At 40.7% G+C, this 27,246-nt stretch overlaps 1 protein-coding gene across 3 annotated transcripts in view; it reads right to left on the minus strand.

Annotated features, from left to right (window-relative positions):
* Positions 1-16,899: 16,899 nt before the first annotated feature.
* The window catches only part of LOC104003107 (WW domain-binding protein 2-like), an 86,685-nt gene continuing 76,338 nt past the window's right edge, over positions 16,900-27,246 (minus strand). For all 3 annotated transcript variants that reach the window (XR_010152058.1, XR_001711285.4, XM_054672216.2), the window contains one exon: positions 16,900-18,506. The gene's annotated coding sequence lies outside the window, so the exon portion shown is untranslated. The remainder of the gene's footprint in view (positions 18,507-27,246) is intronic.

Below are 27,246 nucleotides of genomic sequence, written 5' to 3' on the forward strand. Positions count from 1 at the left end.
ACGGAGAATTTAGAAACAGGAGGAGGAGGAGGAGGAGGAGGTTTTTCTTCCTCTCCACAAAGTCTGAAGCCCCCACTTTTATTATGTGCACTAGCATATTGGCTTGGCAACTGATGTGTTTCTTTTATAGCATTGCTCTGCATAAAACTGCATAATTCCAACTTATGGTACACCAGAGTTTGATTATATTTAAAAGTCAAACATGCAAGATGTCCATTGTCCACATCAGGGAGGAAGGATAAGCAGCACCATGAATCACTATTCTTTGTACACTTTTATTCCCCAAACTAATTGCTCATTTGCTTAAATAAAAGGCTCCACTATGAGTGTCTGTCATTAGCAAATGAAAGCTGATTATATTTCGTAAGAACATCGGAACTTCTTAAACCTTATATTTCATACCAGAAACCTAAGCTGAAATATTTCCATGTAGTGACACTTCTGATAGAGGAAAAATAATTTAAACAAATAATTAGTCTTGAGAATAAAAGTGTACACAAAAGCACAATTAATGAATTTACTAATTGTTCTTCCCTGCTGTGGACATAGCTCAAAGTTGAATTTTAAGCTCTTGCATAAATATAAACTACTGTACAAGCCACAAAATGGGATGACTCACCATCAGTCATTAATGTTGCCTTAAAGACAAACTCGAGCTCTCGGAGAAAATGCATTCACCTAGGCAGACATAATTTTGAAAATAAAGCAAGTTTTAGATGATAAACTGGTCTTTGAGTCTTTGGGAAAAAAACACACACACGAGAGATTTGCAAGTTTTAATGCCCTATGTAAATATCAGACAGGCAACATTTACCTTACTCAAAATTCCCCATTAGCTGAATAGGAATGAATTTGGTCTGTCCTGACCATGTAGTCAAATGTGTCTACCCTTCCTCCCTATCCCACCCTTTGCTGAAATGGAAGTAAAATGTGAATTGCAGTGCCTTTTGTCTGTGATATTCTCTATTTGTGATGAAGGCAGCTTCTTCCTTTTCCTCCCTATCCTCCTTTTCTTCATCTTCATCTTTTCTTCCTGCTTTAATTCCCACATAAGTAGTGTTTTCTGGATTTGCCTAGAAGGCTACAATGTATAGATTGTAAAATAGAAATGGTTCTCATTTTCCCAGCCTGGGAACAAAAGTAGGAGAAGGCAATAGAGAGATATTCCAGTTAAATTCCTAGCAGAACTGTTGTATATTTTCTTAGAACAACAGCAAAAACTTGTATGATGGTTATTTTTTAAATATGGCTCCGAAAGATTCTTATTTCTAATTGTTATATTTTATGTTAAGAAACACCGGAGCAATCATCTATAAGCAATGCACTTCAAGGCAAACCTACTTATATATAGAATTGCTCACTTATATCTATGACTTTGACATCTTAAAGGACTCCATGTTGACATCAACCCATAAAATGGAATATCCAGACACCCATCACATTGTAGATTTTTCTTTCCTCTCATCTAAACTTTATAATGTAATGAACTGATCTATAATATTATAGTCTGATCTTTTTTTGTTTGTTTGTTTCTTTTTGAGACAGAGTCTCGCTCTGTCGCCCAGGCTGGAGTGCAGTGGGGCGATCTCAGCTCACTGCAACCTCCACCTCTCAGGTTCAAGTGATTCTCATGCCTCTGCCTCCAGAGTAGCTGGGACTACAGGCATTTGCCACCACACCTGGCTAATTTTTGTATTTTTAGTAGAGACAGGGTTTTGCCATGTTGGGCAAGCTGGTCTTAAACTCCTGGCCTCCAGTGATCCACTGGCTTTGGCCTCCCAAAGTGCTGGAATTACAGGTGGGAGCCACCGAGCCCGGCCTTATGGTCGGATCTTAATGGGGAAAGTTGCAAATAAGAAGAGGCCCTGGGATTCTAGAAGTGGCTTAGGAAGTGTAGGGATGGCATATTCTGAGGGGAAAAACAGGAAATGAATGGTCTAAAAAGGAGTTCAACTACTAAACATTATTTGAAAACACTGCTTTGTGAGATTTCGTGGGGTGGGAGGGTGAAGGCTGTAGAGTAGCAGGGAAAGAGAGAGGAGGGCACAGGGTGGTGGGCAGGAAGTGCCTCTTCTCTCTCCAGCCAGAGCAAATCTCCATGTTGTCTTAGACTACCGTGGTCTGGTTCCACGAGGCTGGGGCAGGGAAGTACAACGTAGTAATGCAATTTGCAGGGCTTCATGAAGAGCCCTCTCTCCCCACCAGCATGAGGTTTAGATTAAAAAGTTTGTTCACCTCTCCCGCTTCTCCCATTGGCTCAGAGCAGAGAAGGGAGGCGGGGAGGGAAAGGGGAGGGAACCGAGGAGAAGGAGGTGCTCTTGCCTAGGTCTTTACCAGTGACAGTGTCAACGAGGTCACGATCTCTTCAATTTTGTTTGTCCAGACAGTACAGTTCTGGTGATTTTGGTAATTTCAGCAGAAAAGAGGGCCTGCATGATGTGCACGGGAGGAGGCAGGGCAGGGGAGGAAGAGGGTGGGGGGGATGGGATCTGGCTTTGAGTGGACAAAGGACACAGAAAGGAGACGGGAGAGACAGGGAAGCCAGGGTATTTTTCAATCTTTACATTTTGCTCAGGGCCATCCAAGTCCACCAGTGCAAGTCCCGGTTCCCCTGAGATCTGCTGGAGAGCAAATTTCTACAGGCAGAAAATCTAAGCAGAGAGGGCTCCTCTCAGCTGCGCGCAGCTGGGAGCGCTCCTGCCGCAGAGGTGCCCTGTGGGAGGAAGATGCCCTGGGGGCTCTGAGCATTCTGCCTCAGAGCCGGTGTGGGGGCTGCGTTTGCTGCTCTCTGATGGTTCCGGTACTCAGGATCCCAGAGCAATGGCTGGGTGCCCAGGCTTCCTGCCTCTTGCCTCCCTTCGGATCCTGGCTCCGGTCATCTTTCACCTGTGTGACCTTGGAACACAGTTATTTGACCTCTCTGCATCTCAATTTCCTTCTCTGTAAAGTGGGGGTAACCATAGGACCTGCCCTATAGACCTGCTATGAAGATTAAATGAAGTAATCAGTAGAAAGCTCTAGTAGAGTGTCAGGTACCACGTAACTATCATAAATGTCAGCTAAAATCCCAATTGCTTTCTCCTCCAAAGAGCACAAAATTCGCCCTTGTATCCCAGTGAAGAATGAATCAGAACTGCTTTGATTTTTTTTGTTTCCTGGAATGGTTTCCAGAATGATTTGGCTTCTGGAGAGGGAATTACAAGGCAGCTGAACTTCTCTGGTTCTGTCTTCGACTCATTATCGTGCAGGAGTAACACAGGTTAATCGCATAGCTAATTAAGAGATAACATTAATGGAATCTGAGTTGGTGCCCTGATAAAGCCGAGCCCTGGCAGATAAATGCTGAGGTGGAGCCAAGCCATTTATTTGAGGAGCAGCAGGGCTCCTATCAGGGCACCAACTCTGCTTCCATTAAAGTTATTGATATTACACCCCAATCTACAACTGTAAGAAAATTCAATGTGTCTTTTTTTCTGTTTCTGTTTTCAGAGGCAGCTCAGCATTTGCCATGCTGGCTGAACAAATGCAGCAGAAGCTAGGTGATATAGCCTCTTTTATTGAACAACACACTTAATAATGAATTAACAAATAAATGAATGAATGAACATTAAAGAACTTCATTCACAGCAAACACCACTGCAATTAATATGCTGCCATTCGCAGGGGGCTGTTGACAGGGCATCTAGCAGAGCACAGTCCTCTCTGGATTGATCAGCTAATTTTTTTTTCAGGGCTCTGCCTTAGAGCAAATCAATGAAGAACCTAAAATACCATTTCTATATTTCTCTCTGTCTCCTTCCAGTTAACTTGATGAAAGGGTTTTGGAGATTTCCTCCCCTCCTTGCTTTAATAAATTCTCTCATGGCTTTTTTAATTGTTGCTTTTTTTACCTTTCTGGGGGAATAATGATCAATTACTGCATTCAGCTAGCTGATGGCTGACAAATTCTATTTGACATAATGCAGCCATGATTTAAAGGAAGAGTCATGGTGCTAACTACGCGGCTGCTTCCTGAGGAACAATGGGGATTGGACTGTACCCTCTGTGATGGTGGGGGCTTTAGTATCCTGCAATTAGGCAAGTGCATTTCACCGAAAGCCAAAGATAGTCTCAAAGAGAACTGGACTCTATCATCTCTGGCCATGGATCTGGGGACATCTTCACCGTCTACATCCTCACAGAGTCCTGCACACAAGCTGCTGGTGCCCCTTGTCTCTACTCCCTGAAAGCCCCCACACAGGCAAATTCCCTTCAGAGTCAATAAGCTTCAACAAAGGCCTTCACCAGGCTGAGGGGCGTCAGCCACTGAAGAAATGAGACTTCACTTGGCATTCCTGTGCTAAGAATGTTAAATACCAATTCCATAATGAGAAGTAAACACTGGGGCTGTCTGAGAATCACAAATCAGTACCACACAGGCTCATCCACGGTACAGGCATAACTGTGAGTTGGTCAGAACTGCGTCCGGAGAGCCACTCTGCCACTTTTATAAACCTTGAAGTCTCAGAGGCTTGGGAGAATGTGTGCCTAAAACACGGTGCCTGGAATGGGTAAATGCTGAACACAGTGTAGCTCCTGTTATTATTGCCGTGGTTGTTGTGATGGTCATATGCACTTGTTTTATAGCCCAGGCTTCAGTGAAAGCAAAGCCGAATTCCCAAAGAGTGTCAATTAGGAGGAGAGAAGGAGCTATCCCATCCCAACTATTAACTCAGATAACAAAAATTCACAGCCAGGGGTGGTGGCTCATGCCTGTAATTCCAGTACTTTGGGAGGCCGAGGCGGGAGGATCACTTGAGCCCAGGAATTCAGGACCAGCCTGGGCAACATAGTGAGACCCTGTCTCTACAAAAAAAAAAAAAAAAAAAAAGAGCAAACAAACAAAAAAACCCCCACAAAATTAGCTGGGTGTGGCGGCTCCTGCCTTTTGTCTCAACTACTGAGGAGGCTGAGGCAGGAGGATTGCTTGAGTCCCGGAGGTCAAGGCTGCAGTGAGCCACGATAGCACTACTGAACTTCAGCCTGGGTGACAGAGAAAGATCTTGTCTCAAATAAATAAATAAATAACAAAAATTCACTCTAGACAATATGAGCTTGATATTTTGTATTATGATGTCACGTAGGAGTGAATTTCAATTTAAAGAAAGTTCTGTCATATTTTTAGCTATATAAATTAAAAATAAGTTGAAAATCGAACATTCACACACTGTGTTCTTCAAAATTCTCATTTGCTGAGTCTCAAAAGCAGATATACTCATTTTAGCAATTTGCCAAGTAAATCTGAAAACACCTGAGACATTGAAACTCAAGGGGAAAATTCTTCTTTTTCTCTTGAAATTTTAAGCAGCAATTTTATAATAAGGTTATATGTCATAATTGTGTCTGTATATATGAAGGTCTGTCATTAAGCCTTATAAACACATGATTACATGATTTATTTTCATTGCCTCATTAAACTAGTAAATCCTAAGTATATAAATATGTGATAAAATAGTCTATGAAAACTACATGCAAAAGGCCCTCACGTTAGGAAAAGGAACTTGCAAAATAAAGAAACTCACAATTAAGAATTAAATCTCTAAAGTCTACACACAAAGCAAACCAGAGTTTTATGGAGATGATGACCTACCGTGCCTATGTACTAAAAAGTAAATTCTATTCTGTTCAGCCCTTGATAAATACACACAATTTCCATGTCAAGCTAACTCTAATTACGGACAAAGTCAATATGAGGTGCGTGCCCAAGAGCACAGAATAGCTAGTGGACATGAAGATTTTCTTGATTTTTTTTTTCCAGGGGACAAAACTTGAGTTTTTTTTTTTGTTTTTTTTTTTTTTGAGACCCAGTCTCACTCTGTCGCCCAGACTGGAGTACAGTGGCGCGATCTCGGCTCACTGCAACCTCCCCCTCCCAGGTTCTAGCGATTCTCCTGCCTCAGCCTCCCGAGTAGCTGGGATTACAAGCACCCACCACCACACCCGGCTGATTTTTGTGTTTTTAGTAGAGATGAGGTTTCACCATGTTGGCCAGGCTAGTCTCAAACTCCTGACCTCAGGTGATCCACCCGCCTTGGCCTCCCAAAGTGCTGGGATTACAGGAGTGAGTCACCGTGCCAGGCCAAATCTTGAATTTGTGAGCCCCAAACAGGCCACTGCTTTGTGTGTATGTTTCTCCACATCTCTTTCCATTTAAAGTTATAGCAAGATGCTCTAAAAGAGTGGCTACATTGGCAAAAAGAAGCATCTGACTTCCTAAAAATGTGCAAAACATGTCAAAGTTAGAAACTTGCTACCTGACCTAGTCCGTCTCGCTGCGAGGAATCAAAGCTTCTATTTTCTGTGGTTCTCAAAAGCCTTTATCATATCCATATTTGCCTTAGTTTTCTGCCTTAGTTCATCTCTCTTTTTCACACCTTGACTTCTACAATATGTTATGCACCATCTGTATTCTTTCACCTAATTCTTTGTGATTCCTTTCAACCCAGTTTTTATTTACTTCGTGAGGGCAGAAACAGTTACATTTATTTCTCCCTATTCCCTGAACCAGATGCACAGTCTCTAGCATAGAGAAGGTGTTTCTGAAAGTGTTTATTGAATTGAATTACTGAATGTGGCCCTCTAATCATCACTTCTCATTTCGTGTGTGTGTGTGTGTGTGTGTGTGTGTGTGTGTGTGTCCTCTGGGATTCCTTAATAAAATGGGTCTTAAAAATTACCCTTTCCTAACTCACTGCGAACTCCGACATACCTTTCTTGCAAGTGGTCAACTTCTTCAGCTCTGCTGGGGCCTCAAAATGTCCTCAGTTCCTGTGTGTGGGTCTCTTGTACTTTTCTTTCCGCCATAATTTTTCACTGAGAAATTGCCTCTTGTCTTTGCTCACAAGTGACCTGAGTGGCTTCTGGGCCAACCTTGTTTTCTCCTGTGCCTACCATGAATATGAACTGTTGAGAGACTAAAATCCCAATCTGCTATGGCCACGGAGGGTTTTAACAGTGATTCACAGGAAATGCCATGGACTCTAAGCTTCTGCTCAATGAGGGATGCATCTTGAGCCTTGGTCCTTGCTAGAAGTTATTCTTCCCACAGAAGGAGCAATAGAGACCCATCTTCTCTACAGCATAGGCGGGCTACCAGACCATCCACAAAGTAGAGGGAAACGACTCTTTACTAATAATTAACTGGCTGCAGATATTTTAAAGTGAGAAGGACAAATGCTCTTTAGCAATAAATTAGCATAGTCCCTGTTCTTTTTTTAAATAAAAAAATCACATATGCTCTCTAATTATTTTCTCCAAATAATAAGTGCCTTAATCAGCTGGAATCCAGCCAGAGAAACAGAGCTCATATCAGCTCGATGGAGGGAATTTTATATGGGGTACTGGTTATAAAGGTGTTGGAACAGTTAACAAAAACAAAAACAAACAAACACATAAAAAATGGCAGGAAGGCAAATCAGAGATTTACAACAACAGGAAACCTCTAGGACTTGAAGGTCTGAGTTGAGGCCATGGTGTTTCCAGAACCCAGATGCTGTCTGATGGCAAGTGAGGTCACAGAGGGCAGGCCTGCACCAAGGATCTGGGACTGCAAGGGAGATAGAAATGCCACCTGAAGCAGAAAGAGAGGGAAGAAATACCTTGGATTTTCTTCCTCCCTCTCTAAATTACCAGGCTCAGAACCCAGAGCTTTGCAATGATTGCAATACAAACTTCCTTGGGCTAAAAACCACATGAAATGCATTTCAAGATGCTTAGAAGCACCTGGACAATTTGAGAAGAAAATAAATCCCAACCAAATCAGAACAAACCCTCTAGTATTATCCACAACCATCCATGAGGGTTTTTTTGTTTTGTTTCAATTTGTTTTTTAACCACTCTTTTAATGAGGAATAAATAGAACTTGATAACAGAACCCCAGTATAGATTCATGTATGATTTCTTGCAATAATTCTATTTCATGATTTGCCCCATATAGTTCTCATTTCATAAGCACAGTCATTTCAGTTAATTTTTTTATTGTCTTCATAAAGTCCAACATCCACAGATTCTTCCAGGTATTGTCACAGATAGATATTTGAGTACAAGGTTGTTCCTTGTTGACCAGTACAGAAATAATATTGGTGCCCAACTTAGGCAAATAGGTTGTGACCTTTCTGGCATTTATTTTTGACTAGAAAAGCCACATGTTACACAGCCATGAACACATTTCTCAGTTCCTCTTATCTTTTAGCGCAGGTCACCTGTCTGACATTTCATTCCATTAAACAAAGCAAATGGAGATTTTTTTTTCATCTCTTGAAAAATCTTATCCAAACCTTCATCAAACTACGAGACATTAGAAAGTTCTTATTCTCCTAGAGAGTACCTTAGGTCTTCCTCCAGTTCCCCTTTCCTTCTCTTAGTCTTTTCTCCTTTTCCTTGAACATACTTCTCTCTTCATAACCAAGTTCCTATCTCGGGCTCCAATTATCTTCTATATCTTGACTCTTACTGTTTTCCCTCCAGAAACTTCCTTTTCTTTTCACTAATTAATTAGAAGGGAGTGTCCCCCCTTATCACCCATACCAATCCTACTGATCAGGAATCCTCCCTCTTCCCATCCCTGGGATCTCTACCCTACAAAGTTCTTGAAACTTACTCTTTTTACAGCACAGAGGGAAAAATATCTTGTCATTTGCACTGTCAGAGAAAAAGCTCTTTTTAAGTTTTTTGAGAAATATTGACAAATCAACTTGTTCATCATGTTCAATATTTGGAATAAGCAACCTCCATGGCTTTGTTTCAATCCTCATTTCATTTCATGAAATGGAAGCTGTTCTCTTTGCAGACTCCCATAGTAAGTATCTTCCCCAAAGTACAAATCACAACAGCAAATCCAGGTTAAAGCAAGCTCTGTGGCAATGTGGAGCCTCAGACCAGACCCCAGACTCCTCCAAACCCCAAAACTGGTAGCCAAGGAAGGGGAATGCCCATGATTTCAGGGGCAGGGACCCTCTGCGGAGATTTCTCAGTCTCCTGTCTTAATGAGTTTAACTCCAGAGATGGGCAGCTCCAGGCTCCCCACTGAGCGTAATTACCGTGATGGGGCACCTGGGGAGAGATTGTCACAAAGATAACTGGGTCTCAGGCTATTTAGCGCTTTACAGATGAGAGTAAGGTGGTGACTTGGAAAAATGGGGTCTGGTTCGGATAGGAAGACTGCTATGGTTCATTTTCCTCCCTCCTGTGGAAGCATACACTGTTGTGTTTTTAATTGATGTACGTGAGCCCAGGGCACAAAATGGACTCACGTGAGAAATCACAGGATACCAAGACCGGATGGGACTGGAGGGGTCATCTCGTCTACCCTCAGCCTCAAGGCAGGACTGCTTACAAGCTATCTTGGAAGGAGGGCCGACTGCCCTTTTCATCACTACCTCCGGAGGACTGAACACAGCAGATAACCAAGGGCTATCTGGGCACCAGTGCACACTGCAAAGGACTATTTGTCTGTGTTTATTCTGGCTCTCCTTGCTTAAAAGCCATAGTCAGGGTCAGGATCAGGTCCCCAACACGGGCAGCTTAGAGCAGCACACCGAAATGTCAAAAATTCACCGGACAGCATGAATATACTGAAGAATACACAAAGAAAATATATTGAATCATCTTGTGCAAATTCACACCTCACCGAGGTGCTGAATGAGGAGAATGATCTCTTAACCACTGTCAGACTCTTCCTGTGAGTGCAGCAGGATGGGATAGGATTTCTGCTTTCCCCTAAGAAAAAAGTTCATGGAGGACCTAAAACAGGGAATGGTGGAAGGGGGATTGGACAGCTGGTCCTGAGGCATCTAGATGCTGACATCCAGGCTCCTGCAGAAAGGCAGCACCTAACCATGCAGGTCAGGAGGAGGTAGGGGGTTTGGGAACTGCAGTCCCATTCTGGTTTTAGGGCCTCCCTTGCCTGTATTAATGTAATAACATGGAGAGAGGTTGTGTTTAGGGCCCGATGTAGGCGAGCCACAGGGTGCGGGCTCCAGGAACTGGCAGAGAGAACTGTCCTATGGTGCTGGCCAGACTAGAGGACATCCGCCAAGAAGCCTGGGCACATTCCCATGATGCCAGGGCACAAGGGAAAGTTGTAGGGCAAATGGGCCCTGCTCCCTGCAAAGAACCGAAGTGGAGATTTCTCTCTAGACTGTCCACACCTGAAGCCACTGGATTTCACATGTCTCTGAAGCCTCTAGAGGAGATGAGGGAACCCCTCCTCTTGGCCAGAGGTTCACAAACTATGGCTCATGGGCCAAATCTAGCCTGTGGCCTGCTTTTGTACAGCCCGAAACCAAGAATGCTTTTATATTTTTAAAGAATTGAAAAGAAGAAGGATATGCAATACAGACCATATCTGGCCCACAAAGCCTACGTTATTTACTCTCTGGCCCTTTACAGAAAGAGTTTACCAACCCCCGTCTAGGTCACTGATTCTCAAATTTCCACGTTCATAAAAACCACTTAGGGCACTTATTAAATCTGCAGATCACCCCGCCCGATATCTGAGTTAGTAGATCTTGGACTGGGCCTCCCATATCTGCATTCTAAGAACTACAGAAGCTAATTCTAATGTAGGTGAGCCTAAGATAACCTTAGCAACATTCCCTTTCGACTAATCACTAAGTCTGTATTTTATAATTTCTATGTGGCCTGCACTCTACTGAGTGTGGTGGGAGACACAATTTGTGGATGATAACTCCACTCCACTCCATCACACAATGCACGATCTTAGGTGGGGAGAGGAAAGTCCTTATATGAGTGATTACTCAGGGCCAAATGGCTTGGGGCCAATTCCACATCAACTGAGAGTTTGGGTGCAGGGCCACTGTATCATTGTAGCCGCCCTGAAGGCAACTGGTGCAGAACGGGGTGTTTGAGAAAGAGTAGGCAAGTTTGGGATATGCAGAAGGTTTCACAGACGTTTGCAAAGGCACAGAGCAGGAAGGGGCTTTGGGGACGATAGCTATGGAGGTACAGGCAGAGAGCAGAATGGCCTGACTGTGGAGCACTGTCTGGAGGGCAGCACTGCTGGGCTTCCTCTTCACAGCAAGAAATACTCAGAAAAGCAGCTTTTCTTCCTTATCTCCTGCTGAAGCCTCGTGAGATCCTAAGCCATGGCAATCATGATTCTGTATCTATCTTTCTACCTAAACTGCTTTTGCCACTTTTCACTCTTCCCCTCCTTGCATCCACATATCCTCTCTAAATTCTTAACCTCATTGAGAATTTTTTCATCACGCACTACGAAGTTATGCCTTTATTTCTTTGCAAATGTTATTCTTGTAGACTAGATTGTTCTTTCTATATCGCCTTCTTATTTATAGAGAAAATTCTGTCTCATATCTCAATACTCAATTTAAGCATCATATTCTCCACGAAGCAAAATTTTTCCTAACCTTATTCCTTCTACACAGAGTTCAGTTATTTTTTATTTTGCACCACCCTGGTATCTTGAGCAAGGCAAAAGATAGGGCTTATATGTATTAGAGCTGTTTGTCTTCATTTCTATCTTCTGAATGAGACTATGACCTCTTTGATATCAAAGACCATGTTTATCTGCCTTCATTTCCTTGGTGCCTACAACAGTGCACACAGCAGTGATCAGTAAACATTTCCTCAGTGAATGATTGAATGATTTATGAGCAGGGCATTTTCAGCTTGGGAAAGCCCCTAAACATCAAAGGGGTGTGGCCTTGCTGATGCTATCAGTTCTTAAATAGGGGATGATTCTGTTTTAGGTTACTTATAAAGAAAATAATATGCATGGGAAGTGGGAGTCTAAAGATGATTCGTTGAATAGGTAAGAAGGCTGGAGCTTCTCCCTAGAGGAATACAACCTCATACTTTTATAATAACCCCTTGGCATCCCAGCATCTTTAAATTCAATAAATATATCTGTAGAGGAAGGTCACAGGTGAGATCTGAGCTAGACACTGTCCCATGTATATTGTGCCTTGGCTGGGCCGTGTGCTATTTGATAACCTGAGATTTCAGATGGAATAATATGGGAAGAGCTGCTGGTGCCCTGGAAGTTCTAGAAGACCAGAATAAATTTAAAAATAATAATCACTTTAATATCACCTACACCTCTAATCTCCCAAGTCTATTTAAATTAGACCTTAAATCTGCCCACAATAGGATGTGGTCCAGTAACAACTTATTTACCTTAAGGACAAGAACCAACACTACATGCAGAGAAACTGGAGACGTTCTAGAAAACAACCAGAAAGTACAAAGACAAAGGAAAACAGGTCTATGGAAGTTCTGTAGAAGATGCTAAGAGGGAAGAGATGGTCTAACAGGCTACGTGGAAAATGTCAATGGGCAAATGTCGGTGACGGTTGGGTTTCTAAGCCGTAAAGAGGAGATTCAAAGTAGGTGGGAATGTAGCAATTTTTTTCCAATTGGTGGTTTTAGGATTCTGAGTGTTGTTTGTCAGGGGATGTGAGTATTATTTAGGGGAATATGGTAGAGCCAACTATGTGGAGTCCAAGGATATCCAGCCAGGGTTTTTATTTTCCTGACTCCTCACATCTTCGTGGGACCAACTGGCGAATGCAGGCCAATGGAATGTGAACAGAAGTGGCAGGTGTCACTTTCAGGCAAGATGGTTAACTACCTAATGTGCCTTCCCCATACTCTCTTCTGCTTCTACAGCCACCGGAGAGGCCCTCGATTAAAGTTGGAGACATCTCAAGATGGGAGAAGCCTAGATCCCCATGTCACGGCTTGAAGGAGAGCCACCAGGAAAGCTGCCAGAAGAGAAATATCTTTATTGGTCTCAGCATGCAGGAGAAATTAACTTTTATTGGATTAATCCTTCGAGATTTGAGGTTGTTCCTTACAACTTATTAATTCAGGGTAGGAGGCTAGATTTCCAGGAAATTTTCAAGGGCCTATCAAGTCACAGCCTAAATTAGCATTTTAGGCAGGGCACGAGCAGGATAGGAAAGTCCTGGGTGGTCTTGGGGCAAATAAAAATGTAGGAGAGATCTTGGCCAGCAGTCCTTTTCCCCCATTGATTTTTGCTGGGGGCAGCAGCCTTCGACTCATTGATTTTAGCTGCTGATTAAGTCATGCTCTCCAGCCTGTCAGCAGTCACTTCATTTCCTTTCATCTTATGTTTTCACCTGCTTGAAGCTCCACAACAATCAGGATGTTGGTTTCACAACTGAACATTCAGGAGGGCTTTAAAAATGGCTCCCATCCCTGCATGGCAGTTTTCAGCCCAGACTCTCCCTCTCTCCTCCAAGACAATTGTTCTCCGGGCTGATGCCTGTTAGCTGCAGGAAAATGCTAAAGCCAGAGGCAGCTGGTCTTCACAGAGGCTACAACAGGGCAGAGTTCCATCTGGAGGAAGCTGGAGACCGACTGGGAGTTACCTCAAGACCGAAATGCTCCTTTCTCTTCTGCAGAACTAGCTGTGAAGATACCCAAGACCCAAAGCGAGATTTACAGCAAACAGGAACTAAAGAGCAGACGGCAGGTGGTAGCTCAGATGCCAAAGCAAGCCTCATTGCAGTTGAAGAGGGGCACAAAAGTAGAATCGAATGTGGCCCAGAGTGCTTAGAGTGGGAAAGAAGATTCGAAGCCTCGGGACAGATCTGTAGGGGAGAGAGGGGGTGGAAATATTCTCCTCACTCACTTGCTCTCTCTCTCTCTCTGTCTCTTTCTCTCTCGCATCTGCGGTTGCTTAAACAAATAAACAAAACAAGATGGCTGTTGATGGACAGCTGTCCCCTGCACACCGACAGAAACATCTTCGTGCTAGGTTTGCCCAGCTGAACACATGCCACAGCTGATCCGTCTGTTGAGCAGGCCGCACACCACTGCTGATCAATCTTCACATGCCAATTATGTGATGTGGAGTGGGCTGGGAGGAGCATGCACAGGTGAGGGGGGCTTGGTGCAGGGAGAAAATCACTCTTGGGATTCTTCTCTGTGCCCCTGCTCTCGCCTTTGTCCCTGCTAGGAGACAGTGAGGGGACAGTGAGGGGTCCTTTCCTCCCAGCACCACACCATCTTCTATGTAGTGCCCCACTAGATGATGTTTGGTGCCGCCTCCATCCACCTCTGAGGAGGGCCAATAGAATCCAAACATGAGAGCTTCGGATAGACAGGAGATTGGTTCCTGTTTGTGGCAGATGCAAATTCTGTCACCAGGCTGGAGAAAAGCCAGCCACTGTGCAGTCTTGTTGGGATTTGTTTGTTTGTTTTTTGCTTTTTTTTTTTAGATGGAGTTTTGCTCTTGTCGCTCAGGCTGAAGTGCAATGGCGTGGTCTTGGCTACTGCAACCTCCACCTCCCAGATTCAAGTGATTCTCCTGCCTCAGCCTCCCAAGTAGCTGGTATTACAGGCGCCCACCACCACCCCCGGCTAATTTTCTATTTTTAGTAGAGACGGGGTTTCACCATGTTGGCCAGGCTGGTCTTTAACTCCTGACCTCAGGTGATCTGCCTGCCTCAGCTTCCCAAAGTGCTGGGATTACAGGCACAAGCCACCGTGCCTGGCCTTTGTTAGGATTTCGACAGGGATAGAGATTCGTTTTGTGCCCTCTCTTTTCTTCTTCTCTACGATAATAGGCACACCAGAAGCTTAACTCCCTGCACAGAGGGCTGGACTCTGCTGTCCTCAAGGAGGTCAACTCCCTTGGCAGCCGAGCCCCAGACATACTGATGGTGGTGTCGGTAGGGGAGTGGCCAGTTTAGCACGTGTGTGTGTGTGTGTGTGTGTGTGTGTGTGGTGTGTAGTCAACACATCTTCTCAATTTTTCGTTACCAGTTCAAGTAGCCGTCTGAGGGGCTCCCAGGGAAAGCTGGCAGGACCTAGCACATGAGAAGCCCCAGTGTCTAGATGGCAGTGTATGGAATGAAGAGCTCGTGGAAAGCCTGGGTTATGCTCCTGAGCCCACAGAGCAGCACACTCAATGCATTTCTAAGATTCTTGTCTTCTCCTCTCTAAACCAAAGCCTGCATAGCAACGGCAGAGGTCCTCTTGTCCTTCCTAAACTCAACTCTTCTTTCCTCTCCGTAAGCATTGGTTCATGCATCTTACTTACCTGCAGGCCAGAGTCTAGCCTGCTCTCCCTTCATAATCTCTTCCATCGCCTTAGCCAGAGGGACCTCTTCCTTCTCTCTATGCACTTTATTGTCTGAATATCTCATAGAATTCTGCTGCACACGATGTGGTTTGTGAATGCCACTAGATCATTACTCCAGTGAGTTCAAGTCCCTGTCTTGCACATTTTGGTGTTCCTGCACAGCGCCAATAATAGTGCTATTCAACTACTGGGCTTGAAATATATATTCACTAAAATGAGGGAGTTCTCAGGAAGTGGCAACTTGAAGATTTGCCCCTGCAAAGTATATGCCTCAAAAAAAAATATTAGCAACAAAGACCCTTACATGTATGCCACACTCCCTGCCTTCAAAGTTTCCTCAAGAACCAGGAAGTCCCGTTGACTGATCGGTTTCACAGTGGTTCCCTGGCCATTGCCCTCCTGCTGTGAAGCCACTGGAAACTTCCCTCATTTGCTATTATTTGTTACAGGCCCCAAAGTCAGAATCACTCATTGCTAAGTTTTGGTTTTCAGGCTCATGCAGAAGCATTTTCATTTGTGTCCTTTTTCATCTGACTCTTTAAACTAATCCTTCTTGACTTCAGATCTTTGCACAAACCTCCTGTGTCATCATCGGGGAGCTCTGGGCCCAGAGCAAAGGTAGGAGGCAAAAAGCCCCAAATCTGCACGTTTTATTTCATTGGTACATGTATTTAATCCATCTGCAAACTATTCATTGGATAGCATTGTAGGCTTCCCTCTCTGGGAACACTAAGGTATGTGTATTCAACAGTGGAAAATAAACATAAGATTTTATTACAAAGTGCCACTGCCGCTCCTGGCATGAGTAATTTGTGCACCTGCATTTTTAAAATGTTTCAAAGTTTTTCCCCTTGGTGGATTCCGTGGTAACACACATTAGCTTCCCGGCTGTCACAGCCTGGTTCTTGTAGGCCCCTGTGACTTCTGCCCATGCGATCCAGACGTCATTGTTTTCAGAGTAGTTAGTTAGCAAACAAACGTGATGACTGCCCCTGGAAGCCTTTGAGAGTGCAGGTTCCTCTTTTGTCCTGATAAATGCCTTCCTCCCAAGAATTAGCAAAGCTATGGAGTGGCTTAATGCCAAATCCCAAGAGGTAAAGGACAGATTATCAAGGGAGGAATAAAAGTCAGGCTTTATCCCCAAAAGACATGGGGATGGTTTTAGAGACAAAAGCTGAGTTGATCCCTTCTGCCATGCTCTTTGCCTTGTAGTCTGCTGTTTCTTAAGCACAGAAACCAAGCCACTTGCAGCTCCTCACTGAGGTTCTCCAGCAAATCAGGCAACCCAGTATGATCTAGTCGGAACTGAGATGCCCCATTAGTGATGGAACCTGGCTCCAGGGAGCTTCAGGTTTGGAGAATGGTATGGAAGCATTGGAAGGAGAGAGCAGTATTACTTGGAATGGGACACAGCATCTTGGCTTTCTTTTATCTTTTCCTTTCTCTCTCTCTCTTTCTTTTCAATGATTCTGATTTTTGCAGGTGTCTAAAGTCAGCTTTGTGTACACAGTGCTAACTAAACAATTTCCCCTGTGATCTCTGTAATCTCCTGGAAATGTTTATTGATTCCTTCCAATGTCCCCCACAACAGCCCAGAAGACTGGCAATTTCAAGTCATCTTAGGCATGTTAATACTTTCTTAGAGTCATATTGCAGCATACTGCACACTTCTCCCTCAAACAGTGGGTCTCAGAGGAAGATGATAATGACCCACTGCTACATCAACTTGATCATTAGAGTTTCTGTCTCTCTAAGCAACATCAGGCAGATAACTTGATCTAAAGAATATTTATTTATCTGTCCAATGCTGCAAATGGAGACAGAGAGAGCTCCACTGATAGAATCGCTGGGTGTGAAATCTTCATTGTTCAGTGTGATCGAGAGCAATGGAATGCTTGTTTCATTTAAATAATACCAAGTTTTCCAACACTACACACCATCTGCCTTGGCTGCTGCCTGGCCCAGGCACAGAATTTAATGTGTGTGGCATTTTTAATGGTTTAAATGCAAGTTTGTTCTGGTTTTAGTCCAAAGGGTGGTAGTGAAGTAGTAGGCAGTGTTTTCACTGCTGAGGCTCAGATTCTTCATTCTTGCTGTAGATGAGGGCTTCATTGGCCAACTGTCCATCTCTGAGCTTGACAGTCTAGGAAAATAATTTTCCAAGAATATATTTTTTTTTTCTGGGAGAACAGGAAGAATCTTGCTTTGATATCCTCTGTGATTTTGTACACTAATACTTATAGTCAAGTCCCAAGTTTAAATTCTGGGAAACATTTCTCAAAGAACCCCCTAAAACTTTTGAACCAGGTTCTCTGATTAGTTCTGCCTTCCATGAATGTATGGACCATTGTCTAAAAGGAAAGACTCCTTGAATTGTAACTAAAACCAAATATAAAATGCGCATGCGCACACACACACACACACACACACACACACACACACACACACACACACACGAGTTTATCTGGAGAGAAATCAAAGACTTATTTTGACAGAGACCTCTTGTGCCCAGGTTGCTCATGAATGTTATTTTGTGTAAAGAATACTAGAAGCAGGCTGGGTAACAACACAGGAAGTAAGTGCCACATTCATCTGTATTGTATAGTGAGTAGCATTTGATAAATATACCTTGTCTTGGATTCAATATTGCTTAGGCTCTGTCCACAGTTTTAGGCAAAGAAACTATTTGGACTAATTATTTCAACAATCCAGGGTAAGGATACTGTATCAGTATAAGAAACTCTTAACGGTTCAAATTAACAGCTCTACAATTTCAGCACCTTAACAGAATAATGGTCTATTGTTCCTCCCACCGCTGTTTTAGTATGAGTTGGGGGTAGTGTAAGGCTCTGCACCATGAAGTCATTCAGGGATCCAGGCTCCTTCCATCTTTTGTCACCTCCATCTTTACCATGCAGTCACCAAGATAACCACAGAAAACTAAGAGAGAAATAGAATGTGGAACCTGTACCCTCACTCCTACTGTCTTGGTCCCAAAGCCCCTCCTCGGTACAAAAGGACTGGACATGTAATCTGGGGCCAGTCTTTGCCACACCACATGCCATTGCCTTCATTACTAGATAGTTCGTGTGAAAATATCCAGCTGCAATCATAGGGAATTGTTCCAGTTCTCTCCATCTCATTGTGTCTTGGAGCTGGTGGAAGGAACACTTACAGAGCCCCCCTTCCTGAGGTACTACTTCATGAGTCCTAAGCCAGTGTCCTCCACAGGAGCAATGGCCTCATGGTGAGTGGTTGTGAACGGAGCTGATGACGTCACCATGGCACTCATGCCTGAGGTGTTCTTCCATCAGTTTCAGTGACTCCAGTCTGGTTTAGTTATTCCTTAGAGTAGCAGGACTTCTTTCATTTGCAACTTGAAAAAAAATGCATATCAAAATTAGGCCATAAATATTACTTAATTATATTGAAATAATAAATACGTTAGTAAATCCTAGTTTATAATTTTATAATAAATTAGTAAATTACTATTTTCTAATTTATTTGTTATAAATTAGTAATATTTATAATAAACTAACTTACAATAAATTGTTTATAATTTATAATAAATTCTCAATTATCAATTTCTTATACAAATTTGTTATACAATAGTATACATTTGTTATATAATATTCTTTATATTACTTATACTAATTTATTATTTATTATTTACCATAATTTATGATACAGTATTTGTAAATTTTATTTATACTAGCATAAAATATTTTATTCTAGTGTTAAAGGTGCTGTGTTCTGAATTTATAGCCACATGCAGTACCAAATTCTTTCTCATTGCTCATCGTGTAAGCATTTGAACTTGCCTCTGACCTATCTGCTCCTAACACAATACTTCTGACCTACTGGGCCTACATTGTCAAAAACGTTAATAGATTTTTTTCAGTCACTCTAAAATATTTCTTATATTTGTGACTTGTCCTATTTTTAAAATTGTAATAGAAAACAATAGAACAATGGGATTACTTCAAAAATTTTGCTAAAGGGTATTTGAACCACTTGGAGTAGAAGCTACCTCACTGCGTTTATATGAATCCACTCCCTTGTGCCAGAGATAAATTTGTTGTAGTCTTTGTCTCTATTCTAAGTGTGCTATACAAACAGGGGCCTACTCCTCAGAAGAATAACCAAGCCAAAGATGTCATGTTCCATCTTTGTGATGAAATGCAGATTGGTCGTTAAAAGGCAAAGTCTTCATTTCCAAAAGCTGAATTTAAATGACGCTTTAAAAGATTTTAGCTAATGAAATTTAGTCCCCTCTCCTTCAAAAAAGAGGAATTTAAGAAAATGCTCTGGAACTTAGCCAGAGTATTTAATTTGGTTTCAAAATGCATACATTTTCTTTTACTTCATGATCTCGCCTTATAGTATTTTGTTATCTAGAGGCTTGCAGACAAATGTCAATAGCCTTGTTGAGTTCAGCATTACTGCCTGCTTGGTTTGTCTGATTTATTTCTGTGCCTCGTGGTTAGTTAAGCATAACCTGTGTGGTTTCTGGCTGTTCCAATAGCGAAAGGCTGTATGCACCAGGAATGGTGCTGCCACTCGGCACACTGGGGGTGAACCCATCATCACTCTGGCCAGGTTCCTCCTCTACTTTGCAGCCCTTTTCTTCATCTTCCTTGAACTAATTTGTTCAAGAAGGGATGACAGAGATGCCCTCTTCCTCTCCAGTATTTCTATCAGTTGAGGCTGATTTTTCAGTCTGGACTCTGCTTAGGAGGTTTTAGGTTTTGAGGGGGTTTAAAGATTCTTCCAGGACTCACCAACTAGTCCTGAAAGACTTCAGTTTTGGGAAACCTCTTCCATCAGTTCCTCACAAATGTCCAAGCACGAAAAATCTCACTTGACTCCCTTATTTCTGTTCCCCTGGCTCGGATGAGTCACTATGGAGTTGGGTTGCTGCTGTGGGCTGGCCAAGGAGAATTGGATGAATGAACCCCTGTAACGCCATTCAATATAGCTGCTCTCAAATAACCAAAAGCTCTTATTGGAGTGGTAGCCATGTGCAAAGGCAGATTCTGCTTCCTGAAGCTGCCAGACCTTCAGGAAAATGCAATAAATGCAGTGACCTAGGAGAGACAGTCACTTTCTTTCCTGTGGGATGCTGGAGAGGCAGGCATCACATCTAACACCTTCCAAGTTGTTTTGCTATAAACTCCAGTGTGGCTTTGGAAAATTCAATTTCAACCTGTCCCACGCATTCCTCACCCTCAAGACTATGAGTGGAGAAATTGAACCCATGGATTCATGGTGATGATGGTTGAGGTAGAACAGGTTGACAAAGGTGGTTTCTGCATGTCCAGGTCTCCTCAATGCCAAGGAATGCAGATGAAACATTTGTTAAACTAATCTGGTGGCCTCCAGTGCACCCACCAGCCCATGCCATGGTTCTGCATAAATGCCCGTGGGGAGACAGGCAGCAGTAATCCAGACATTGGAGGATGGCACTCTCTTAAAGTGAGATTATGTAGCTCACCCTGGATGTGAACTTAGATGAGGAAAAAAACTGAATGACATTCGCAACCCGAAGTGATTCCACTTCATCATTTTGTACACATACATTCATGATGTGCTATATGTTATATATAATTTACTAAAGCATGCTTTTAAAAATAGATTTGAGGAGCATGGAGACCCCAGAAGTGTATGTTATTGTACTGGGCTTGAGTTTCTCTTTCCCTCCCACAGGGGACCTCTGAGGGTCTATTTGAGGGCATGAATATGGAAAATTCAGCTCCAGCTCCTCCACCCCACTCCCTGAACAGCACTGCAGAACTGTGCTAAGCTCTTGTGGCTTGGAAAGAACAGATGCAAGAGACATAGTAAGTATAAAAGGAATTTGGGGAATGGGTCCTAAGAATCACCATGTTTCCTATCACTCTCAGAAAATGCATCTATTTTCAGGGGGTACTGTACATCTGTGTGGCTCCAAACCACCAATTATTTTTCCAAGCAACATAATAACAGCTTTCTTCTGAAAATGTCAAACACTCAAATGAAATACAGCTTCAGAAATTTTCACTTAAGTTGATTTGTTCCAATTACTCAGACCTGCCTTGCACCCCTGCCCCCCAACACATAAAAGGCAAGTTCTGTTTTTATCATCCTGTTCACTTTTTCCAGATAAATAAAGAGACAGGAAACAAGAAGGCAGGAAGGAAGGATTGCAGGAAGGAAGGAAGGAAGGACGGAAGGGAGCGAAGGAGGGAGGTAGAGAGAGAAAGAAACCACCTGAATTCTACATATCCTATTAGAATACAACCACCCAGGACAGGAAATATCATTGAAGAAGGCAAAGAGAATACTGTCCCAGTGTATATCTGCACCCCTTTGTCTGTGTGGGCACTGAAAGGTCACAGATACCACTGGCCTTCCTGTTGAGCCACTCTGAATGTAATCTGTTGGGTTTGATTTGCTGAATGTATATGCACGTCAAAGATTGTGAGCATGGATTATTTATAAGATGTTCACTTCCAATTAGTGCGGCTTAAAACGTGAGCTTCAACTTGGCACGCAGGAGCTGCAGCAGCCTGTTCTGAGAAGGTTGGGCAGGTCTGGGGGTAAGCAAGCCTCTTGCTGAGCAATGGTGTGAGCCAGTGGCTAAGGTAACATTTGGGAGCAGCCCTGTTTTGAAACAGATTCTTATTTCAGATAAACGGTCCTGCAAGTGACATGATAAAATACATATAAGGGTACATTTTCCAAGGGATGCCCAGAAAGCAATGCATATAGGCCCAGAGACTGTTAGGTCACTTTGACCCATTACTCCTCAAGTACCCACTTGGCAAATTGATGGAGTCACATTTAGGACCCATGTCCACTTTGGTGGAAACCCCATTTTGTACCTTGATGGAGGCTCACAGATAGTGGCTTCTAAATTCCAAGATCTGGTATGAAGGAACAGCTTCTGGGAAAATCAGTTTAATTTACCCATTTTTAAAACCAAATCTAATTAACCAAATTTAATTAACCCATTTGCTGAGGTTAATGAAACCCTTGTTAACCTGACTCAGAAGGAGGCTGGAAAGGAGACCTTTTAAGCTAAGATTCCTAATAGGCTCCATGCCTCAGGGAGCCACGAACCCGTCAGAGACAGGGCACCAGGTGCATGCTCTGAGGCTGCTGACTCTGTCCTGGAAGCCTGCAAGGGGCTGTTTTGAACAGAGACCAGGATCAGAAGTGTGACCAGCACTCTAGACTCTCGTGAAGTTATTCAAAACCCGACTTTGTTATTTAGTCTAAAACAGAGTGGACCTCCAGAATCCTGACATGTTCCACTGAAATTGCGGCCGGGCACTCCAACACTGAACGGAAATGATTTGGGGATGATGTACACCATCGATTAGCCGACCTGCTGCTCCATGTTATGGGGGCCTCCTTCTCCATCAACGGTATTGGCGAGGCAGCCATAAAGACCCAAAGCTATGATTCTCTTGCCTGAAGTTTAGTGTCAGTGCAGTGAACTGACAAGCTCAGCCTGTTTTGTAGTTGCCAGGAGTCACTGTTATAAAACTCCCCTTCATCTGGCATTGGCCAAAAGCCCTGTCAGCTGACTCAGCCAAGAAGGTTTGCACATCGTGAAAGCGGGTGCCCTTTCCTCCCTTGCAATGGTGTTTCCTTAGCAGTTCTTTACCCTGGCTGTGTTTTCTGACCCTTCGGGGACAGTTATCATGCTAAGCCTGTCCTTGTCTGGAGAGTGGTTCATTTCTTTCCTCAATGCAAAGCTTGTGCTCAGGAGGTAAAGAATGGGCCAAACCTCTGCAGACATACAGAGAGAAGAGGCTAAATAGGCACTTTCTGCAGTCAGAGAACATTCTGTCAGGACACAGAGGAGCTTGAGAGTTCCAGAGGGCACAGTATCAGGAAACCATGGAGGTCTTTTCTTCTCAACTCAAAAGATGGTGAGATCAGTTCAGGACTGGCCTGGCCAAGTGAAAAGATTTGGAGACATCACACATTGCTGCATGCAATGAGCTCAAAATCTAAGGTTGAGAGAGGAGGGGTTCACAGCGGCATGAGATGCACTTCCTCCCACACTGAAAGCTGCTGCTTCCAATTGGACCCTCCGTGCCAGTGACCTTGAGGTAAAAGAGCAGAAATACAAAGTGAAGCATTTCTACTGCTTGAAAGGAATACATTTAGCAAGCCCCTTCCTCCTTCGATCTTTCGTAGGAAGACTGTGCCAAATGCTAGACGAACAATTTTATTCCTGATCCACCAAAAAGGGAAGGAAAAAAAAGCAACTGAGGCTTATAGGAAGGATTTCTACAGAACAACGTCAGTGGGAAAACATTGTAACAAGACTTGGATCAGATTTACAACAGGAGCAGAGCTTTTTCTTTATTGATTATTTTAAGTTTTTTTCAAAGAATTTTCCTGGGACTTCTTTAGAAAAATTCAATGGAAGACATTACTTATTTGCTTATGGGTGGAGATGGCACTTTTTCTAAGAAATATATGTATACATATATTTCTAAATAATATATATACACATATATTTGTAAGTAATATATATACACATATATTTCTAAGTAATATATATACACATATATTTCTAATAAGTAATATATATACATATATTTCTAAGTAATATATATACATATATTTCTAAGTAATATATATACATATATTTCTAAGTAATATATATATACATATATTTCTAAGTAATATATATATACATATATTTCTAAGTAATATATATATACATATATTTCTAAGTAATATACATACATATACATATATTTCTAAGTAATATATATACATATACATATATTTCTAAGTAATATATATACATATACATATATTTCTAAGTAATATATATACATATATTCCTAAGTAATATATATACATATATTTCTAAGTAATATATATATACATATATTTCTAAGTAATATATATACACATATATTTCTAAGTAATATATATACATATACATATATTCCTAAGTAATATATATACATATATTCCTAAGTAATATATATACACATATATTTCTAAGTAATATATATACACATATATTTCTAAGTAATATATATACATATATTTCTAAGTAATATATATACATATATTCCTAAGTAATATATATACATATATTCCTAAGTAATATCTATATACATATATTCCTAAGTAATATCTATATACATATATTCCTAAGTAATATCTATACACATATATTCCTAATATCTATACACATATATTCCTAATATCTATACACATATATTCCTAAGTAATATATATATACATATATTCCTAAGTAATATATATATACATATATTCCTAAGTAATATATATATACATATATTCCTAAGTAATATATATATACATATATTCCTAAGTAATATATATATACATATATTCCTAAGTAATATATATATACATATATTCCTAAGTAATATATATATACATATATTCCTAAGTAATATATATATACATATATTCCTAAGTAATATATATATACATATATTCCTAAGTAATATATATATACATATATTCCTAAGTAATATATATATACATATATTCCTAAGTAATATATATATACATATATTCCTAAGTAATATATATATACATATATTCCTAAGTAATATATATATACATATATTCCTAAGTAATATATATATACATATATTCCTAAGTAATATATATATACATATATTCCTAAGTAATATATATATACATATATTCCTAAGTAATATATATATACATATATTCCTAAGTAATATATATATACATATATTCCTAAGTAATATATATATACATATATTCCTAAGTAATATATATATACATATATTCCTAAGTAATATATATATACATATATTCCTAAGTAATATATATATACATATATTTCTAAGTAATACATATACATATATTTCTAAGTAATACATATACATATATTTCTAAGTAATACATATACATATATTTCTAAGTAATACATATACATATATTTCTAAGTAATACATATACATATATTTCTAAGTAATATATATATACATATATTTCTAAGTAATATATATACATATATTTCTAAGTAATATATATACATATATTTCTAAGTAATATATATACACATATATTTCTAAGTAATATATATTTCTCTATATAAATTTATATTAGAAATTTATATATATAATTTTAATAATGTGGGTGGAGATGGCACTTTCTTTTTCTAAGAAGTATATATATATATTTCTAAGTACTATATAGGTGTGTCTATGTATATATATACCTATATAGTACTATATATGTGTCTATATATACCTATGTAGTACTATATATACTTCTAATATATAGGTATATAGTATATACATTATAATATATAGGTGTATAGTATACACATTATAATATACAGGTGTATAGCATACACATTATAATATACAGGTATATAGCATACACATTATAATATACAGGTGTATAGCATATACATTATAATATACAGGTGTATAGCATATACATTATAATATAGAGGTATATACTATATACATTATAATATATAGTATAGAGTATATACATTATAATATATAGGTATAGAGTATATACATTATAATATATAGGTATATAATATATACATTATAATATATAGGTATAGAGTATATACAATACATTACTTAGAAATTTACATGTAAATTTATAAATTATATACATGTAAATTTATATACATATAAATTTATATACATGTAAATTTATGTACATGTAAATTTATATACATATAAATTTCTAAGTAATATATATTACTTAGAAATATATAATTATATTATATATAATATATAACACCAAACAGAATATATAATATATAATAAATTTAATATATAAAATTACATATGTTTATATGTAGTGTGTGTGTGTACATATATATATATATATATATACACACACACACACAAAAGCACAGAATTTGGCATTACTTAGCATGGTAAATATAATATTTTGGGGGTGTTTTCCTAAAAATGGCCTAGCCTTTCAAATATAAAGCATCCTTTTCTTAAAATGTCTTAAGTTTTAGCCATCTCCCTCATTCTTTTCCAGATAAATGCCTCCAAATAACTTAGTCCTCAACCTGAAGCCAAAGTGATTTCGGTGTACCAGGATTGAAATACTTCTGTGTTCACAACTGAATGGATAAACGGGCACTCCTTGTGGCTCCTCATTGTATGTCCCCTAGAGGGTCAGCAAGGCCAAGAATTGGTTTGTGGAACAAATATCCATTACTACAATCGGGGATGAAAAAGAGTACACGCCATGGATTTTGCTCTCGGGAGTGATTGATTCAGCGAGTGAAATAAGACCAACATGCACGGAAGGGTTGATGATGCTAGAATCTCCCACACTTTGCCAGCCACAGGGAAGTCAAATCAGTATTGACTTTGTTATTCAAATCAGCACCAGACCGGTCACTTTTAGAAGTGATACCATGGGAGGCAATTAAACCCAGGAAAATGCTGAGCACTAGAGTGACCATGCAAGAAGGGGCCTTAGAGATAGATCCTGTACGTCTTCACCTGATGGCGCCAGGGCCAGAACAGAGGCCTGCAAGGGTAAGAGCAAGCTCAGCACCACAGAACTTGTAGGTAACAGAGCCGGGCTCAAGTGCATGCTTCCTGACTGCAATTTCAACACTCCCATTCAAGGTGAGAGTGAAAAATATTTTCCCCTAGGCTTTCTCCAGTGATATTCCCCTATGCACCAGCAGAGCATGAGAGTATGAGACGAAGATGCACATCCTAGCCCTAGCTTTGCTACTGACTAGCCACGTGTGTTTGAGCAACTCACAAAACTTCTCCAGCTTTCAGACTCCTCATCTGTAAAATAAAGTCATTTGATTTGTCCATTGCTCTCCATAGTTCACCAAAGTGCCCCTCGTAGGAGAGTGGAATGGATGATGTTTAGAGTAGAAGCTTGGAGATGTGGCAATAAGTGACCTTGTGCAAGTGAGAAATGCACTCAATATATTGGAATTTGTCTGTCTTAATAATTTGTGTGGCTTCTACATTTTACTTAGTAATATATCTGTGTTTGCTTTCGGGTGAAAATACTGTTTGAAATGTCTTACTATCCATGAAACTTGGTTCACCAAAGAGGGCCTGTTTTCCCTGAGGTACAAGGAC

Source organism: Pan troglodytes, chromosome 17 (assembly GCF_028858775.2).
Source record: "Pan troglodytes isolate AG18354 chromosome 17, NHGRI_mPanTro3-v2.0_pri, whole genome shotgun sequence".
NCBI classification, from domain to species: domain Eukaryota; kingdom Metazoa; phylum Chordata; class Mammalia; order Primates; family Hominidae; genus Pan; species Pan troglodytes.